The sequence below is a fragment of the Adiantum capillus-veneris genome, chromosome 4 (assembly GCF_014529385.1).
Source record: "Adiantum capillus-veneris isolate H3 chromosome 4, ASM1452938v2, whole genome shotgun sequence".
Taxonomy (NCBI): domain Eukaryota; kingdom Viridiplantae; phylum Streptophyta; class Polypodiopsida; order Polypodiales; family Pteridaceae; genus Adiantum; species Adiantum capillus-veneris.
Window position 1 is genome coordinate 27,853,618 of NC_140934.1, and position 6,997 is coordinate 27,860,614.

General features: G+C 46.1%; 1 pseudogene; it reads left to right on the forward strand.

Moving 5' to 3' along the window:
- Positions 1-5,535: 5,535 nt before the first annotated feature.
- LOC147458916 (uncharacterized) lies at positions 5,536-6,718 on the forward strand (annotated as a pseudogene).
- Positions 6,719-6,997: the final 279 nt, after the last annotated feature.

Consider the following 6,997-nt stretch of genomic DNA (forward strand, 5'->3'; position numbering starts at 1 on the left):
CAATGCGGCGCTCATCGCAGAGGGTCCATCCTGTGCAGGCGCCATCTCTCTCTCCTATGATGTTGTGACACAATCATCCCGGCCCCATGATCTACTTGCTGCGCTGCCCTTCAACTAAATTAACTCTCAGCACCTCTCTCTCTCTCTCTCTCTCTCTCTCTCTCTCTCTAGCTTCCTCTATGACGTGATCTCGATTCCGGTCATATCAAAGTTGGTGCACATCTATCGCCAGTCTCGTGAGAGAGTAAAAGAACTACGTCACACGTGCTACACTAGAATCTTTTGTGTGTGTGTGTGTGTGTGTGTGAGAGAGAGAGAGAGAGAGAGAGAGAGAGATTGAGAACGAGAGGCGTTGCATGCCAAATCCCATGTATGTCCCCATTCTTGGAACACCTAAGCTTTGTAACCAATTCCGTCGAGCTTTAAATGGCGCAAATGAACAGTGAGTGCAACAACTATATTTGCAGTAAAATGAGTGCCGCAAATGCTACCGAATTTTGTGGGTCCAACACTGTGACACATCTAACCACGCTAGCATTGGGGAGATGCTATACTACAAGTGGTGTGAAACCTTATTCAATATTGGGGGTGGACCGATCCTAATTCCGGAACCCGATCCCTATTTGGCCCCTTTACCCTACGTCGTGAGAGAATTCTAGAGGCAAGAACGAGAATAGACATAAATATACAAGAATTGAGGGTTTAAACAATGGAAGAAGAAATGGACCTAATAATGTACATTGAATATATACTCAAGTTGTAGAAGAGAGGATGCAATGGCAGGGCGGACATCGATAGAAGCAATTAAGGGTATGCACACGAGAGGAATTGATGAGTAGAATGAAGCAAATGGAAAGATTCAAGAGAGAGAGAGAGAGAGAGAGAGAGAGAGAGAGAGAGAGAGAGAGAGAGAGAGAGAGAGAGAGAGAGAGAGAGAGAAGTGCCTCCCACTACCTTCAACCAGTTCTCCTACCCCCACGTGGCGAAAACAATTTACTAACGGTGGTGACCTAGGCTTGCAACCAGGAAAGCATAGAGTAAGCTCGGCTTCAAAACCCAGAAGGAGAAGGAATTGAGGAATTGTTCTGTAGCTTCATCATCAATGGAGTAGTAGGCGAATAAAGAGAGGGGGAAAAGAGAAGCTTAGATGCACTGTTTTGCATCGATATGAAGCTCTGTTGACGGTGGGATCATAGCAAAAAATACTAAGGCTTGATATAATCCTACCTACAAATTTTGAGATTTAGTGTAAAAACCTTCAACCCTTACCTATACTCTATACACTATGTAAAGGGGGAAGGGATCCCGCACCCCCCTCCCCCCGGGACCATGTGTCGCAAGCTGCTTGCTCCGACCAGTGAGCTCTTTAGCTCAGAGATATAGGGATGCACACAGTGCAAGAGAGAGAGAGAGAGAGAGAGAGAGAGAGAGAGAGAGAGAGAGAGAGAGAGAGAGATGTCTACCACTGCCCTTCCACTGTCATCGCCGGTTTCCCTCCCCCCATATGCGGCAAAAGTGATCTGCTGCTGACAGGGGCAACTTGGGCTTGGAATTGATGAGTAGAACGAAGCAAATGGAAAGATTCAAAATAGAGAGAGAGAGAGAGAGAGAGAGAGAGAGAGAGAGAGAGAGAGAGAGAGAGAGAGAGAGAGAGAGAGAGAGAGATGTCTACCACTGCCCTCCCTTTGTCATCGCCGGTTTCCCTCCCCCCATGCGACAAAACTGATATGCTGATAGGGGCAACTTGGGCTTGGAGCTAGGAAAACACAAAGGAAGCTTGGCTTCAAAAATTAGGAGGAGAAGGAGGAATCAAGGCATCGTTCTGTAGCTTCATCATCAACAGAGCAACAAACGAATAAAGAGGGAAAAAAGAGAAACTCAAATATGTTATTCTGTGTCGACACGAAGCTCTGTCGATGATGAAAGTCTATGTAGCACTGTCAGAGGTGGTGCTGCCGCCAAAGGCAGCGCCGTTTTACTAGTGGAGCTTAAAATTTTCAAGGAAGGAGAGGGCATCCACGTGTCACTCTCTCCTTCATTTTAAGAATCTTAAGAAACATTTGGTGTGAAATGTAAAAGTGAAGGGTAAGTAGCAAGTATGTGATGGTAGAAAATGAAAAGACTTAGTTTTGAGAAGTGTGATAGTAAAAATAAAAAGACTTAGTTTTGACTTCTTAGTTCTGTCAAAAAGCCACAATACTTAGTACTACTAGTAAAACGGCGCCGCCTTCGGCAGAGGCATGGCTCCTCTTACCCTCAAGTCCCTTGCTCCTCGCAAATTTCATAAACCAAATCAAGAAAAATATTCTCTCTCTCTCTCTCTCTCTCTCTCTCTCTCTCTCTATATATATATATATATATATATATATATATATATATATATATATATATATATATATATATATATATATATATATATATATATACACTTTTGGTCTCATAGATCTCTCTCTCTCTCTCACTCTCTCGTTAGGGTGAGTTGGTACGCACGATCTCTCTTTCTCTTTCTCTCCCCTTCTCTCTTTGGGGTGAGTTTCTATGCCCCTCCCTCCCTTGTGTCGACCAAGGGGGTGCCAAGCACAATGTCGCATCTGCTGAAAACAGCCCAGAGCTCCTTTGCTGTGGCCAAGTTAGGCATCCCACAATCAGAGCATTTCAAGAGATGACATCCTGGACAGGAAGCTCCTCAAGCAGTTTTGTGCTTTATGAAGTGCACCATATTTGGCATACATGTCGACCAACGACCAAGGCAGTGCCAAGCACGACGATGTCTTTCAACAACCACTCGATAACACTATCATCGTGAATTCTTTTGCACATATCAACATCCTGTGTAATGCCACACGCCTTCAAGGTGCAAGTGTATATGACTGCATTTGGAGAGATGTCCTCTCTGCACCAGCTGAAAATAGCTCTATCGATATTGAGTACTTCAGCCATGGTGTTCCTGTGTCTCGACACTATTGTATGCCGAAGATAAAATAGGGTGGGAACTCTTGTCCGGAGAGGTGCGTCGTGTGGGGACAATGTTGGTGAAATTTGAAAATGAGACTGTTGTCGACGGTTTCGAGGTGCAAGGGGAAGAGGTAGGTGTGGTCTCTCTCTCTTCTCTCTGTGTTTCGTGCAAAAAACACTGCCAGGCTGCCAACTTCGCGTATCTCGTGCGTTCGCCGCTCTCTCTCGCCCTCCATCTCTCTCTCTCTCTCTCTCTCTCTCACTCTGCATCTGCTGAAAACAGCCTAGAGCTTCTCACCCTGACCCTTGCCTTCAAGATGCAAGCGTATGTGATTGCATCCTCGCTTCGCATCCACCGAAAACAGCCCATAGCTTCTTGCCTCTACCCAAGCTGGGCATATGACACAAATACTGCATTCCAAGAGACGACATCTCGGACATTAAGTTCCTCAAGCTCTTTTTGTGCTTAATGAAGTGCACCACATCTAGCATACATGTCCAGCAAGGCAATGCCAAGCACAACGTTTCTTTCAACAACCCCTAACTAACCATATCATCGTGATTTCTTTTGCACATATCAACATCTTGTGTAATGCCACATGCCTTCAAGGTGCGATAATTGCATCTTCAGTGAAAACTCGCAAAAAACAACCCAGGCAAGGTGGGCATATCCCGCAATCAGTGCATTCCCAGAGACGACATACCGGACAGAAAGATCCTCAGGCACGTTTTGTGCTTTATGAAGTGCACCACATTTGGCATACATGTCGACCAAGGCAGTGCCAAGCTTATGTGATCACATCTGGAGAGACAGCCTTGCTTCGCACCTGCCAAAACTAGCCCAGAGCTCCTTGGCCCTACCCAAGTTGGGAATATCCCACAATCAATGCATTCAAAGAGCTGACATCTCGGACACAAAGCTCCTTGAGTACTTTTTCTGCTTTATTAAGTGCACCACATGTGGCATACATGTCGACCTAGACAGTGCCAAGCACGACGTTTTCTTTCAACAACCACTGAATAACAATACCATCGTGAATTCTTTTGGCCATATTAGCATCTTGAGCATCACCCACAATCATTGCATTCCAAGAGATGACATCCTGGACAGGTTGCAAGCGACGTGATTGCATTTGGAGAGATGCCCTCACTCTCCATCTGCTGAAAATAGCCCAGAGCTTCCTCACCCAAGGTGGGCATATCTCACAATCAGTGCATTCCAAGAGACGACATACCGGACAGGAAGATCCTCAAGCACTTTTTGTGCTTTATGAAGTGCATCACATTTGGCATACATGTCGACCAAGGCAGTGCCAAGGTTACGTGATCACATCTGGAGAGATAGCCCCGCTTCGCACTTGCCAAAAATAGGCCAGAGCTCCTTGGCCCTACCCAAGTTGGGCATATCCCACAATCAATGCATTCGAAGAGCCGACATCTTGGACATAAAGCTCCTCGAGTACTTTTTCTGCTTTATGAAGTGCACCACATATGGCATACATGTCGCCAAGCACGACGTTTTCTTTCAACAACCACTGAATAACAATATCATCGTGAATTCTTTTGGCCATATCAGCATCTTGAGCACCACCCACAATCAGTGCATCCCAAGAGATGACAGGATTGCAAGCGTACGTGATTGTATTTAGAGAGATACCCTCACTCTCCATCTGCTGAAAACAGCCCAGAGCTTCTTCACCCAAGGTGGGCATATCCCGCAATCAGTGCATTCCAAGAGATGACATACCGGACAGGAAGATCCTCAAGCACTTTTTGTGCTTTATGAAGTGCATCACATTTGGCATACATGTCGACCAAGGCAGTGCCAAGCTTACTAGTGATCACATCTGGAGAGAGAGCCTCGCTTCGCACCTGCCGAAAACAGCCCAGAGCTCCTTGGCCCTACTCAAGTTGGTCATATCCCTCAATCAATGCATTCGAAGAGACGAAATCTCGGACACAAAGCTCCTCGAGTACTTTTTGTGCTTTATGAAGTGCTCCACATGTGGCATACATGTCAACCTAGACAGTGCCAAGCACGACGTTTTCTTTCAACAACCATTGAATAACAATATCATCGTGAATTATTTTGGCCATATCAGCATCTTGAGCACCACCCACAATCAGTGCATTCCAAGAGATGACATCCTGGACAGGATTGCAAGCGTACGTGATTGAATCTGGAGAGATGCCCTCACTCTCCATCTGCTGAAAACAGCCCAGAGCTTCCTCACCCTGATGCCTTCAAGATGCAAGAATATGTGATTGCATCTGGAGAGACACCCTCGCTTTGCATCCGTAAAAAAAATCCCAGAGCTTCATGGCCATGCCCAAGATGGGCATATCCCGCAATCAATGCATTCACAGAGACGACATCCCGGACAGGAAGCTCCTCAAGCACCTGAAGTGCATTACATCTTCCATACATGTCAAGCGAGGCAGAGCCAAGCACAACGTTTTCTTTCAAGAACCACCTCTCTTTTATTTTCCCCGAAACGTCTCTCTCTCTCTCTCTCTCTCTCTCTCTCACACACACACACACACACACACACAACACATGCTCACGTGTTTCGAGTATGCATGTCCTTTATGCATAAGGGTGGTATAACCACGGCAAGCCATGAATGCTATTACATTATGGTTTTCATGCCATTAATTGATCGCTACAAACATCCCTTGGCGGCTCAGCCCATACATCTCGTTGGAGTGAAAACCCTCGCTTCGCATCGGCCAAAAAGAGCCGAGAGCTTCTTGGTCCTGCCCAAGTTGGGCATATCCCGCAATCAGTGCATTCCAAGAGACGACATCCTGGACAGGAAGCTCTTGAAGCACTTTTTGTGCTTTATGAAGTGCACAACAGTTGGCATACATGTCGCTAAGGCAGTGCCAAGCTTATGTGATCTCATCTAGAGAGACATCCTCGCTTCGCACCTGCTAGAAACCACCATGAGCTTCTTGGCCCTACCCAAGTTGGGCATATTTGGCAATCATTGCATTCAAAGAGATGACATCTTGGACAAGAGCTCCTCCAGTACTTTTGTGATTTGAAGTGCACAACATCTGGCATACATGTCAACCTAGAGGGTGCCACGCATGACATATTTCTTTCAACAACCACTAACTAACCATATCATCGTGATTTCTTTTGCACATATCAGCATCTTGTGTAATGCCACATGCCTTCAAGGTGTGATGATTGCATCTTCAGTGAAAACCCGCAGAAAACAACCCAGGCAAGGTGGGCATATCCCGCAATCAGTGCATTCCAAGAGACGACATACCGGACAGAAAGATCCTCAGGCACGTTTTGTGCTTTATGAAGTGCACCACATTTGGCATACATGTCGACCAAGGTAGTGCCAAGCTTATGTGATCACATTTGGAGAGACAGCCTTGCTTCGCACCTGCCAAAAATAGCCCAGAGCTCCTTGGCCCTACCCAAGTTGGGCATATCCCACAATCAATCAATTCAAAGAGCCGACATCTCGGACATAAAGCTCCTTGAGTACTTTTTATGCTTTATGAAGTGCACCACATGTGGCATACATGTCGACCTGGACAGTGCCAAGCACGACGTTTTCTTTCAACAACCACTAAATAACAATACCATGGTGAATTCTTTTTGATTGTAGTAGGTTGCCTCCCACTGCCCCAACTAAGACCCCTGCTTTTCGCACCACTTTGGTCGCTTGTTGTTGCTGCATTCACCAATCTTGAGCTTGCAAGCCCTCAACACTCCCACCAACCTTGTGCCCCCTTCTAGAACACGCTCTACTAATCATTGCATCCATAAAGAACATTCACCTCCCAAGTTCCACCCATGTGACCTCGAGCCTCCTTTGCATTAGGGTCACAACTAAGCATAATGCAATCCTATTTTCTTACCGTTGACGTGGACCATTGATCGTCCTAGTCATGTCACATAGCTGACATGGCATCAGAATCTTTGAGAGAGGAAGTGCAACGCAACAAAGCTGGCAGCTTTGCCATCGTGCGCTCGCTCATTACACAGGTATTCTCTCTCTCTCTCTCTCTCTCTCTC